We start from the raw sequence: 14,975 nt of genomic DNA, 5'->3' as shown, positions 1-14,975 counted from the left end.
AATAAATGTACCATTTCAACATTCTGCTGACGTAACTCACATCACTTTCAAGTATTTTCAAAGAAAAAATAAAACCATTAAGCCGCTTAAGAGAATAGTTTCGTGGGAATTAAGGAAATTCAAAATTTCCTTATTGCCTGTATAGGAATTGTTCTCAAGCTGCCTGCTATGGTTTAATTGGTAGATGTTGAAAATACCTCTAAGATGTGTTGAAACAAACTTGGTAGAATGGAAGATAAAATTTTTCAATGAAAAAACCTTAAGACTATCATACATGATGAACAGATAGCATTATATGAAATTTTGGCGAGCCGTAAAAATTTTATAGCAAGGTTTTCAAAAATATTTAAAAAAAGGTTAAGTATTACGACAATCAATGGCCCTTAGAATGACAAATCCGTACTGCTTTTGGGACATGAGTATTTGCCATTTTTAAGGATTTCAGATAGTAATTTTTGCAGTAACAAAGACGGCTTTTAAGCACAAACGCAAAGTACCAAAACGACTTTCTACTGACTGGTCCTTATAAAGCAATCTACCTACAAGAATTTAATACTCAAAAGTATCAGTACTTGTCAACAATTACACTAGTTTGACTTGGAAAGAAAACCCTCGTCGCCAATCAATTGTTTCAAAAGAATTTGACCAGTAAATGCTAGGCCTAGTGGAAAATGACATGAGGGAGAAAAAATGTATTTATGCATTTAATGTTAAAAGTTTACGAAACCTGACGTAAAAAAATGAAATTCTCAATAATATTTGTCAAAACTGACTGGGGTTACTACTTGCAGTTTAGGTAAAAACAAACCCTGACAAATTTTTCACTACTTAAGATCGGCAGAACCCCGTTGGAAGTAGGCCAGATTAATGTAAGAGCACAACAAAGAATCCCTTGTGTTCTCCTTATGAAGAGGTCATACCAGAGATGCTTCAAGCCCTAAATGAACTCAAAATCAAATTTCAATACCAACCCGGCAACATTTTAAGTACTGACTCCATTCCAAGGCAATAATTACCTTCGACGAGTCTGTTCCAAGACGAATGTACAAAATAAGATTTGTTACTCTAAACAAGGCTTTTGAAAATAGATATCCTCAAAACTCAACTTATGACTAGACAGAAATTACACAAAATGCACGACAAAAACAAGACAAAAGAATGACACAGCCGACAGGTACGGCACAAAAAAAAAAAAAAAAAATTGCTTAACCGAAATAAGATTGCAGTCAAAACACACTGCTGAACGCTAAGAAAAATTTCATGGAAATATCACAAAAAATAACGAGAAAATCTTAAAAACTGCCAGACAATATCTGGAACAAGTAATAAGAGACGTGAATAGCAGTACCAAAAAATCCTCAAAAAATATATATAAAAAACTGTTACACAAGACTGAAATGGAGAGCTGTCAATACTTATGGTAAAGTAGGAGAAGGCAACAAAAGCCTCTTCAAGGTGGCCAAGGACGAAATGAAAGGCGTTCAAATAGAGGTCTCCAGGGGATGAATGAGGAGGAGGGAAATTATAGTTACGAGAATACAGAGGCTAGCTGGAGAGTTATTAGGAAGGAGGAGACAGGGGCTGAAAAAGCATGACAAGAAAGAGATGATTGCAGGGAAGGGTTAAGGGGGGGGGGGGTGTGGAGGTAGGGACACACATGAAGGGTATTGAGAGACTGGGACTATAAGGAAGAGCAAATAGTGAGAAAATGTAACGACTTTAAAGAGTCTTTAAAGTGTTCATGGCATTGTGCAGAAGGATCTCAAGGTTAGGGAAAAAAGGTGGTGGTGAAAGTAACAATGTGGACTGAAAGATATAAAACGACTCAAGGAAGCAGATTATGATTAGGGAGTAGAAAAGGCTTCGACTGGTACGCATAAAACGGCTCATAGGGTAGCACAGAAAAATTAGAGGGGAAGGAAAGTAGATGAATAGGCAGCAAACGCCTCAAGATTACGAGAAAGAATTTAAGGGAAGGAGAGGTTAAGGACTGAAAAAATGATGAATTATAAGGAAGGAAAATGTAATGATTGAAAAAAATCAAAAATATCACAGAAGTAAAAGAGAAGCGTAAAACTCATGTGCCAGGAATGATTTCTAAGAGAAAAAAATAAAAGAAACTAATGCTGAAAGGTTTGAAAAATATTTTGGACAAACTTCAATGGAAAGTATATAGTGGGAGCTTCGTCGGGCATATCATTCAAAAATTACACAAGACAGATGTTTGAATAACAATAGTGAATTAAGTTTTGAAAAAATACGAATGGCTAAGCTGATTACACAAAATGCTGCTACAAATCTAGCCACATCGACGTATAAAGTTTACAAACGATCATGAATTAAGACAGACTAATCACGACGGAAGAATAGGTTTAATCCGAAAAAAAACAAGTGTCTTGAGATAGGATTATGTAAATGAAATTAGATGTGGATAAGCAAAAATTAAACTTACGAGAAATGAGTGATAGGTATTTAACATTAATGGAAGGAGTAACAGGTAAATCCGAATACTGCAAGGAAATTCGAAAGAAGAATGTTAGTATTATAGCGTATTTTTATTGTCATTGTAGCTACCAAAAGATTTATGCACGAAAACTATGTCAGGATAAAACATTGAATTTTGACTAAAGCTTCATTTTTGTTAATAAATCAGCTACTGTACCCGTGAAAATTAAAGTGATTTCTTCTACGTAATATCAAACCAAAAGAACACAGTGAAATCATACCTAGTTCTTGTCTTCCTTGAATTCAAGATTCGGCTAAAAATTGCAGCGACCTCAGAACGACGAAGAAAACGCGGCACAACTGCGGAAGGAGTTCAAGACAAGGCAAAGAGGAGAAAGGCTCAGAATATCCGACAAGGGAAAACTAATAAAATAGAGTAGAATGCAAATTAACAAAACAAAGATATGCCTGCATAGGTGTTCAAAAAGAAAGTCGAGAATTTGGCCTTGAAATCACATTAGAAAGTGAAGGCTTTAAGTAACAGATAGGTCAGTCATATTACCCAAAACTAGATTAGTCAGGTTTGTGGAAAATTTCTGCAATAAGAAATAAAATCCTAGATTAGAAGATTATAACTTGAAAAACAATAAAGCTCTAACAGCATTTAATAACGATTACTTCCAGATGGCAACAGCAGCAAATTATAATCAAATGACCTCGTGGGCGAGCGAATCATTGTAACATCTAGCCACAATTTTGGTTCAAGTACAGCGTATACATATGAAACTCACATTTTGGAGCAAATCAGCTTCTCGAATATACAAAAAAAGCATTACCTAAAGTTCTAAATAAAATAGTTATTAGGTTACTTCTGAGTTTTCCTAACCCTGAAACCCCGCGTAATTAGATCAGTATGTGGAGGTTAAAACTGACCATGATCCATGACACTGCACCATGATTTTAGGCAATGAAAGAAGCAACTAACCGACTAAGTTTTGGGAGACTTTTCCAAGGCAAATAGTTTATCAGACCAAGAGAAGCAGCCACTTGTTAATTTCACATTAAGTTCAATGGCAGCAAACCAAGCTCTGTATAATATACTTAAACTGAATAAGCAAGTTTCAGAACCATTAAACCCATAATATTATTGCAACAAACTGCAGCTTTTAAGCGTTTTAAGTGACTGATCATACCGCTTTCCTTCAGTTTTTAAGTGATTGATCAGGGAGCCATTCCTATTCCAATGTCTGGTTATGATACGAAAACATGAAAACTGACAAATTAGTTTAGTGTTGTGGCTAAAGAGCATCTCATACTTGCACCTATTCTTTCAGAAACTATGATGAGGATTAAAAACCTCAAAATATTTAATACACTTGTACAGAGTGCTAAGACTTTATTACTAGATGCTTATGGTTGTACTACTGCCATAAAATATCAGTACAGTACCTCATCGTCATTTGACATTCCCTGCGCAACATGACATCTGCTTTAAGTACCTGAACATTATTAAAAGTACTCAACTAATAACGTACTCAACTCTTGATCTTTTAAACTTCAGTACTTCAGTCGGTTTCTCCAGTTATGCTTTTAGTTTATTATAATCACTGTCTGGGCATTTAATACTAATGTCAAGACAACAAGTAGATAGACATCCTTTCTTGGCTTTTTACAGGACTATAATTGTGTTCCAACATTTATATCTTGCCTTTGACAGTATACATTATAAAAGCCACATTACTCTAACATTCCCGTACCTTATAAACGTTACACCCACTGAATGTTTCAAGCAAATCAATTAGTTTCTAGGTTGGAAGTGTTTACTTCATAGTCATTCCCTTTATACTGTATATAGCAATCCTCGGCCATACGAATTATGCAAATTAAACCCCTTCAGAAAAATGGCAAGAAAACATACAAACTCCTAAAGGTGCAATTACCCATTTTCCCAATGTAGGCTACAGGGTCCTTTAAATTTAGTTTTTTTCCTGACAATGAAACTCCAATAGAATAGAACAGAATATAGAATTTAGACCAGAGGCCAAGCACTGGGACCTATGAGGTCATTCAGCGATGAAGGAAGAAGTTTGGAATGTATAAACAGGAGGAAAACCTTGCAGTTTGCACTGAAACTGTTAAGGTGAAAGTAAGATGGAAAAAAGAATATGAACGGAGGTACAGTAAAAGAAATGAAAGGGGTTGCAGCTATGGGCCGAAGGGACGCTGCAAAGATCCTTAAATATTGCCTACAACGCACCGCATGAGGTGCACTGACGGCTCTAACCCCCAACGGGGGATGAATCTCCAATGTATAAGCTCAAACTCGTTTGGGAAGCACAAGTGTCTTATTGAAGGAACAACAAACTAATTCACAGTAGTAGTAGTAGTAGTAGTAGTAGTAGTAGTAGTAGTAGTAGTAGTAGTACACTTACATATATAAAAAGGAATGACTAGAAATAACATCACTAAACCTTTACAACATTTATAATTTTGGAGCTTTGACAAGGACAATACAAAAAAAAAAAATTCTTGACGTCACGTTATTACATAACTATCTTTCAGCAGCACAGTTGCCCAAATGAAGGATGAGCATTAACAGAATCTTGCAGTTAACCGCAGTCAATTTCAGTTGCCAAGTTTCCTCCAGTTATTGGCAATTCAGTGACTTCATATACCTGAAAATGAAAATTCATTAGTTTAGCTTTTTAGAATTCGTGTCATTCCACATTGGTGTCATTACACATTTTACAGAGCATTCGACGAATTTCTTTACTAGTTGTAAAAGGAATTTAAAACCACAGAAAACTTTAATAACAACTATCCAAGACACCTTCATATGAACAACACCCTAAGAAAATAAAAATATCCAAAATGCATGAAGTTCTCCTTCAAGCTTTAATTACGGATTCAAACAAGTCGACCATCTTAAATTGTTGACTCATTCCCTTTAGGCGTTAATTAAAATTTATGTAATCAATTGTTGACGAATCCACCATTTAATAACTTCACCGACTTTGAATTCTGGTTAAGAGAACAAAAGCTAGGCCAGCAAAGCCAGAGAATTAATTACAAGCTATTTTAATATAAATTCAAAGTACTACCTATGGTATTATATTTACCTGCCGCTTCCTATTCCTAGGCCTAAGAGGTAAACTTATTTCAACTTGGAATCTAAGATAAACCTTCAATTTAAATGAAAATTATCCATTGGAGGTAGTCAAACTTTAGAATAAAAAATTTTAGCTTTTCTATAGCTACGAGAACCTTTGCATTGCAGCTGATCAGTATTCCCTACTTAAACTGAATTGATCTCAATATTAATTTAAGAGGAAAAGCATGCACATCAAATTCGTTGAATTGTTTACTAGTGGATCTGTAAAAATGGCGCAAATAAAGTCCAACACAATTCCAAAAAAAAAACCTTTAATGTGGTTCGTCCAAGTTCAAAATGTTACCAAAGCCATTTTTATACTACTTCTGAAAATAATATAGCAATTTCCATTCTTAGCCTTGCCTCAAAATGCAGCTCAAGTGACATTGATATGACTTCTATTGGCAAGACTTATAGCTGTCAATTTTTCAAATCTCCCTCTAAATTTGAAGTTTAGAAAGTACGGGAATTTCCTTTACCTTTAGTAACATACATTGCAGCCGTATTTAATTTACGTACTACTTATTTTCGCATACTTTACCTTAAGCTCTTATCTTCAGTTACCCAATATCCTAGTTTTCATGGTTGCTCCATTTGCGTATTACTTTGAAGCCACAAACTCTTGAAGAATTTTCCTGCAAAATGATATAAGGTATTTAAAAGGCCAACAATTTAGGTTTTTTCTGAACAGCAAAGTCTTAAGCCTTAAACTCCTGGATAAACTTATCAATTTGCTTTAAGATAATGAACAGATTTATCTTCAACTCCATATAATGAATCTTTCCTTGGAGAAACTAAAGACAATCTAGAGGTCTAGCCATAACTTTTTAAAGAATTGAATACAGAACTTTTGATGTATAGCCTCTGTTAGAAATTAAACTCCAAGAATTGTTACTAAGATTTTGTTTTAACACTACTTGGACGATGAACCTTCATTTGCAATTGATAATTTACATACTTATGGTCTTACATGAACTGTGCAAGCTATTGCTAAACTATTTCAAGAGTTTATCTTAATATACCACTTTGGCTATTTCAGATCCAGTTCTGAAAGAGAGAGGCCTGTTAATGACCTTCCCTAGATCATCTCTCTGTAGTAAAAAGTAAAGACATTGCTAAGGAATGAACCAGTGATTAGAAGCTGTGTCTCTTGATTACATTGGTATGCCATTATCAACACTAAATCACTATCAGTGTCCAAGGCCGGGCATATTGCTTTACACTTCACTTCACTTTAGCAATTTCATTCTCTATCGAGAGCAATATCATAATACTAATGCTGCGACAAGGCAGCTAACAGTAACAGCATGTGCTGAATCTTAGTATTCAACTAAAAACCGAATTCATTTGGTACTCTGCGCGTGTTCATCATAATATAATGTATTTAGTAGAGAGAGTTTTACCCATAGTATAACCCTTCAAAATGTGCCATCCAAAAAAGTTTACAAGTTTCGTCTGCATGACAGTTTATGAAACTTAATGTTTGCCACTAATATGAACAAATGAATGTCGGGGAGAAAAAGTACTTTAATCTATTTTTTTACTAGGTAGTGTTAGACCTTTGAGTCACGTTTCCACAGCAAAAGCAAAAGTAATTTACAATCCTAATTTTGGATAACGTTGGAAGGTGTTCTTTATGCTGCAATGTTTTCTGCTACAAGGCAGTCGAAGAAAACCAGTCTTCATAAATTTCCCAATAAAAAAAAAAAAAAATGGCAACAAGATGCACCTTAAATCCGGGATATCCAGCTTCGCAAGGTACAGACTCATTTTAGGGGAAAAGTTGTCTCATGGGATGTACAATTTTAATTTTTTCATTTCGTGTTAAGCCGAGCTAAATTTACAGCAGGTTAATATGCTGGTAACACAGCTACACCTTGGGTACACTTTAGTGGCAATATTCCCATAAATATTCTCATCATTGCTTCTTCACTACCACGAATTAGAGGTTTTCTAATTTTCGTTTTACAGATTCCCCCCAAAATTTTACTAATGCAGAAACTTTGTTCCCACATTCCAAACTTAAAATTGAAAAAATAAAAACTTGTACTTATAAAGATGTATCGCTGGGACTCCCTACAAATGTGTTTTCCTTACAACTATAAACCTCAATAAGAATGTGATAGATAACCACAACGTTATTTCAAAACATTTTTGTCTAACAATACGTACAAGCAGTTTTATGTACAAAATAGCTGGTATAGTCGCCAAACCAAGGATATAAAGTGATCTGCACAAATTTACAATTGGTTCTGGTTTTTAACCCTGTAGAGAAGTTACTTGGTAAAGGGAAGAGATTTCACATTCAACGGTTAGTTTTTCTAACCCAAATCTCTTTGGAACCGGAACAGTCACCTACGATGAGGATTTCACATTTTCATGTACATGGAAAATGGTTAACATTCAAGTATCACTGGCTTGATAACAGTTGAAACTTACCAACCCTTGGCTTAGAAAGTATAGCTTCATTTTTTTGGCAATCACTATATATATATATATATATATATATATATATATATATATATATATATATATATATATATATATATATATATATATATATATATATATATATATATATATATATATATATATATATATATATATATATATCTCGTAATTCTGCAGGAAACATCCGTAGGACACTGTCTTGTACTCTACCATCCCGTGGCGTAGGGGATGTACGCAAGTCAGACAAGGAACGGTAAATAAATTATAATTTTCCAAACTAACTCGGTAAATTCCTCAAATTACCTCGCACTGCTTTGTGCGCAACCTTTATTCCCTATAATGTTCAGTCAGAGCATTTTATGACAACGGTATCTCCGTGCGGAACTTTACTGTAGAATTTTCATCTCTTACACTGGTTATGTATAGAAATTGGCCAGTGCATTGTAACTTTTCAACACTTTCGAGGGCAAAATAAACTTTATTGCATCTAGGACGACCCTATAGCTGATGATCAAAGATTCCTTAAATAACTTTATACATATTTTACAAATTTACCATTCCTAAACTTGTCTAATTGTTTGGAAGCAGTCTGCTCAAAGGCCCATTTGGTGCATCTTAGCACATTTGACAATGTTGGTATGAAGTTACATTAAGTAAATGGTCAAGGAACCACTAATTACTACCTTGTTAGTTCTTTACTAAATTCCTAGCCCTAATCTATATATACACAACTGTTAAATTAAAATTTGCGATTTTATTTAAAGCTTGTGTACCCAGTTTTCTTTCTAGATTTTACTAAAATTCAGTCTATTCTGATGACTGCTTTTAGGATGACTTAGCAGGCATGGTTATTTATTACTAGTCTAAATACAAGGTAAAATATTTTCATAAGTAAAACTTGAAGATTCACTGTATAAAATTATATATAAAAATCAAAAGGCCCTTGCTGGATATTGAAGTAACCTAACCCATCTATAGTACTTTTTACTAATTTGCATAATGCACTATCAATCTTAACCCACTCAGATTGGTTCAGACCAAATTTTTCGTTAGTCCGCTCTAGACGTTGAAAATACCTACTACTGTCTTACAGCACTGTCTTACAGCATGTAAAATATACTCAAGACGTTCTCAAGATTGACATACAACCACCATCACAGCTTTTTAACCTTAAATAGAATGAACGACCTAGGAGGGTAACTGCAAACTATAGCTCACCATAAAGATCCAAAACCAAATTTGAACCTTCAAAGGCAGCTCCTGAAAATTAAGGTCTGAGTATTCACCAGAAACAGACGGCACTGTACCATTCCAACAAAAACATCTTTAAGTACTAAATACCTACAGGGTACATTAAAATACAGGCGTAACTTATGGGCCAGTTTAACAGTTAATAGCTTGCTCTACAGAGCAAATACCCTTCAGTTGAGAACGTCTAGTTGGTAACCCTGACCTTTAAAAAAAATAGCTTAGAGACTATTCAACTTTTGTTGTTAATGCAAAATCCCACTTCAAAAGTGAGCAGACAAACCGATAAATAAATTTCATGGTAAAGAAACCTACCATTAAATCTGAGCCCCTTAGGAGGAATACGCTTCCCCAAAAATTGTCATTTACATCAAAGTTACGTATCAGTACAAAATCTTCCCTCAGACTATATAAGCTTTCATTTTACCAACCAGGTATAAACTTTCATTTAACCCACCAAGTATACCAGAGCAGACTAAAAGGGGAATGCATAGTTAAGTGAAAACTCATAGGAGGGAAATCGACAGAATGCCTATGACTCAGTTACCTTTACCCTGACGTCACATTCCTATTAAAGAGGCTGTGATGGTTATTAAATTACTTTCCAAATAACTTAGTAACACTCATGACGGGCAACCCATTTTATATAAATTTACAAATTACTCAACTAAGTTTCAATCGGGCAGAGTAGTACTAAAGTAATCCCACTATATAGCATAATTAAGAATTACTCAGCTAAGTTTCAATCGGGCAGAGAAGTAGTATTAAAGTAATCGCACTATATAGCATAATTAAGAAAAAATTATGGTAATTCTATATATTAGCTCCGCACCTGTTTTTACCTTTTCAACTGGTTTTTTTCTACACTTTTAGGGGCTCTGATGCTAGCGGTGCATCTGTTTGTTGTCGGCCAAATGGAATGTCCCTTCGCCGTGTTTAGTACTGCCCCGGGGGCGCGGTACCCATGCGTTAAATTATTGCACTAGCCGGACGGGATATGAACCGTTCGAAACAGACGCCGTGCTCTGTCTTGTGAAGATCGCGCATGGAAACCCCTTGTTGGATGGACTTCGGGGGTTACATTTTAATTAGACTCGACTCGAGCGCCAAAAATCAAAGGTAAATTCATAATTAGCAACCAAAAAACTGTAGAAAAAGTAAAGTTATAGTGCCGTCGGCGACGTGGAGCTACCCTATAGTTCTACCAAAATTATCACCAACCTTATATACCTGTTAACTAATGCGATTCAGAATTGCGACCCCTTACCTTAAGCGTCCATCTCGCAGGTTCAAAAGCACACAGTTATATTAATGAAGGCCGGCACTAGGTTATATGAAAGAGTAAGAGAAAATAACCATCTCTTAGGAAGACTGGCAGGTTAAGGCATTTCATAACACATTTCTTGAGATCCATAATCACACAGAATACTTCGAAATTCATCAAAATACTGCAACTAGTGACAGTTATTCTGTAATAAAATACCATATAAGAAAACTACATTAACACCATAGAACCACCACCAACTGTACACCGCCCGAAAAATTCAAACGAGCTCTGCATAAGAACAGGAGATGGCGACTTTGGCTGAAGGACAAACAAGGACTCTATATACAGGAATATTATCTCAGGACACGTCACCTGACAACAAACAACACTGACATCTGTTGGCTGCGAAAATTATATGAATTATAATGACAGCTAAACAACAATTCGTTGTCATAGATATTTTGATTCGAAAACAACCGAAGAAAATATTTGATAACATTTTTTATTCATAAAGGTTACTTTGTTGAATCTTCTAAAAGTAACCAGCTATTTTACATCGTTACCTGCTATTTAAAAAAAATTTTAGTCAGGATTTCTGAATTTCTGGAAGTCAGTTATTATATCAAAATGACAACTTTAAATAACCTTGGGAAAAACCAACACCTATGCGCACAAAATATCAATACTGGATACTGAATAACGCATATATCTCACTCCTAAACAATCAGAATTTTGATGAAAGCAATGTAAGTTGAAAAACGGCCCCATTTGTAACATTTTTGTTTTGGTCAATAAAATTCGCTCCGCAAATGAACAAGATTCAAGTACCCTTTTATTTCAGGCCACTTTTTTTTTTTTATCTATTTTGCCTAAAGATCATATGCCTGTCAACTAGTAAGATGATCCCACGTCGTTCGTGATGAATGAATTCAGCCATATGATATCAGCACTCAAATTTAAAATCTCTGTAGGTTATTAATGAATCAATAACTAAAAAATAAATTAAGACTCTTCCTCGCCCTTACTTAAGGTGGGTGTACGATAATCTTAAACTTTTATTATAAGTTTGAGAGGGTATGGACTAATTACTCAGACCTCCGCACACATAACTAATCCTTATTCTACGATTTTACCAGTATCACTTACGTTGATTATCGAATGTTTAAGAGAAGTAGTAATACCGGTTTGCACCACCAAATTTTTAATAACTTTTAAAACTCAAGATTATTTTTTCATTAAGCACTTATTTATAGGCGCTTTTACCTGCACTCATTCGCATTTTTCCAGCACTGTTTTAAACTATATTTATCACGTCTTATTTTTTTATATTTACAGTTGTCTTATCTATCCGATTCAAGTTCATTGGTCTGAATCTTGCGAGATACGATCCATTAACCTATCGGAAAAGGAAAAAGTACATGTTTTATCATAAGGGAACTCTAATCGGTGAAAACCTTTTTTTAGTAGATTAACTCACTCACTTACATGTTTTAATGTTTCTTTAGTAGTGACTGTTTGGTAATAATAATAATAATAATAATAATAATAATAATAATAATAATAATAATAATAATAATAATAATAATAATAATAATAAGCTCACTTGTTTGTCCAAATAAATTATATAATAATTATTTCAGACTAAATAACAGAAGGCCGATTTGAGATGCCATCATATGAGATACCTGTGAGGTAAGAGACAAAGGAGAATTTCCGTAGAACAATAATCATAGCAGAGAATCGTGGTAATAATTGTATTAATAATCACACCAACATTAGTTATTTTTATAATAATAATAATAATAATAATAATAATAATAATAATAATAATAATAATAATAATAATAATAATAATTATTATTATTATTATTAATATTAATAATAATAATAATAATAATAATAATAATAATAATAATAATAATAATAATAATAATAATAATAATCATTATTATTATTATTTGGCAGCAGACCCTCTTTCAAACAGGTTTTATTGAATATTATTGCTGTTTTAGCTGCATTTATTTTATAGAAGACTTCTATAAAATAAATGCAGTCGAAGCATTATTATTATTATTATTATTATTATTATTATTATTATTATTATTATTATTATTATTATTATTATTTGTTCTCGCCTTTATTCCTGTTATCAGAGTATTTGAGCTCATAATATTAAATTCAGTGGACAACTAAGGGAATGGAATACTTAGCAAAGGGTCCTGGCTTATACATTATGAGCACCTTTTACGTATAGAGATTAATAACGACATCGAACAGGTCACTATGTTAGCAGCAGTAACAATACAGAGTCAGCAGCAGTAGCAGTCACAGCTATTCAGTGACAACAACAGACGTCATGATAGCAACAGTAAAAAAAATGTCAGCACAAATAGCAGTGGAAAAGGCTGACAGACCACTGTCAAAAGCTAGATGATAGTGTCAGGTGATGACAGTAAACATAAAGGACGCACTCACGCTGCCCAACTAATCACTTAAGGCTACTTACCATTTTAAAATCAGCCTTGTTCTGACACCATCTTCGTAGTTTCTCAAGGGAAGGGAGACCAAAATTATACATATTGGTTTTTTGTAAAAGAAAACTATTGCGCCGGTTCTGTCTGTCCGTCCGCACTTCATTATGTCCGCACTTTTTTCTGTCCGCACTTTTTCTGTCCGCCCTCAGATCTTAAAAACTACTGAGGCTAGAGGGCTGCAAATTGGTATGTTGATCATCCACCCTCCAATTGTCAAACGTACCAAAGTGCAGCCCTCTAAGCTCAGAAGTTTTTATTTTATTTAAGGTTAAAGTTAGCCATAATCGTGCTTCTGGCAACGATATAGTTTAGGCCACCACCGGTCCTTGGTTAAAGTTTCATGGGCCGTGGTTCATACAGCATTATACCGAGACCACCGAAATGTAGATCTATTTTCGGTGGCCTTGATTATACGCTGTAGCGGCAGTACAGAAAACTCGACTGCGCCGAAGAAACTTCGTCTCATTTTTTACTTGTTTTTACTTTTTTTTTTTGCAATGTATATTAGTAAAGAAATCCACTTCTTCCCCTCTGCTTTCCCAGTTACAGAAGATTCAATAAATCGTTTATGGAGAACATTTATCCACAATCTTAAATGAAATAAGAACTTGTCTGTATTTCCACGGAGTGGGAAGGATACGAGAACCACATTTGCTGAAAGCGAGGGATCGCACTGGGAAAAATATGAGTGGGAAAAATGAGAACAGGGAGAGGGAACGAGAGCGAAATGGTTCTAGATGATATATGGAAAGACCCTTAATTTAAAAGCGATGCATTAAATGGATTAGGAATTTCGGAATAAGTGTGTTATAATGCTCTTTTCAAGCAATTTGTTATTTTTTTACCGGCTAAGAGAGAGAGAGAGAGAGAGAGAGAGAGAGATGAGAGGGGAGGCGTGTCCTTTTTACTATTTCTTCCATTAACGGATTCCTACTTGAATTACGAATATGGAACCCAACTGATATTTTAGAATTTGCTTTAAATGAAAAAGAACCGGCAACAGCTAAGGATGGAATCTGCAAACTAATTTCATCAAACGGAGTTGCAAGAAGGAAACACGTGCACTTACATACACAGATAAACACGTAAATACATACACGCACACACCTATATATATACATACACACACACACACACACACACATATATATATATATATATATATATATATATATATGTATATATATATATATATATATATATATATATATATATATATATATATATATATATATATATATATATATATACATATAGATACATACACACACACACACATATATATATATATATATATATATATATATATATATATATATATATATATATATATATATATATATATATATATGTGTGTGTGTGTGTGTGTGTGTGTGTGTGTGTGTGTGTGTGTGTGTAAAGGCCATTTCTGAGCCTATACTTGATTTAAGTCTCTGTTTTATGAACCGAGGCTTGATCTCGCTTATCCCGAGACATTGTGTGATAGCAGTAACGTGAGCCGGCATCATAAGTTATATCTTTCCCTAACTAAAATCTAAGGACTACTGGAATGAGATACTAAGTACAAAACTAAAACCCTTTATTGACAAAATCAACGAAAAATAACTTCTTAAAAATTACGAAGAATGAAATCCAGTGTTTCACATAACTATCAGAAAATCTTCTAAGGAAATAAGGTTCCAAAATCATAAACCCCCAATTACAAAAAATAACTCATCTGTCAAAACATCAACAGGTCAATCAATTAAAACAGGTCATCTCAAATGTCATACCACTCTCATCCTTGTAGGAGGGAGAGAGGAAAAAGGAATAGGAATGGAGTGGAACAGAAATACCTGTGAAAGAAGAAACGTCACATTAAAAATCAAAAATGTAAAAA

General features: G+C 34.1%; 1 long non-coding RNA gene across 1 annotated transcript; it reads right to left on the bottom strand.

The window, feature by feature from the left end:
* Positions 1-914: 914 nt before the first annotated feature.
* Positions 915-10,849, bottom strand: LOC136832121 (uncharacterized). The gene is made up of 3 exons (XR_010851070.1): positions 10,563-10,849; positions 6,138-6,231; positions 915-5,120 (listed from the first exon to the last, which is right to left on the bottom strand). It is a non-coding gene; the product is annotated as an uncharacterized lncRNA (long non-coding RNA).
* Positions 10,850-14,975: the final 4,126 nt, after the last annotated feature.

The sequence above is a fragment of the Macrobrachium rosenbergii genome, chromosome 49, assembly GCF_040412425.1.
Source record: "Macrobrachium rosenbergii isolate ZJJX-2024 chromosome 49, ASM4041242v1, whole genome shotgun sequence".
NCBI classification, from domain to species: domain Eukaryota; kingdom Metazoa; phylum Arthropoda; class Malacostraca; order Decapoda; family Palaemonidae; genus Macrobrachium; species Macrobrachium rosenbergii.
Note: the sequence above shows the minus strand (reverse complement) of the source record. Positions and strands in the feature narration are given on the sequence as shown.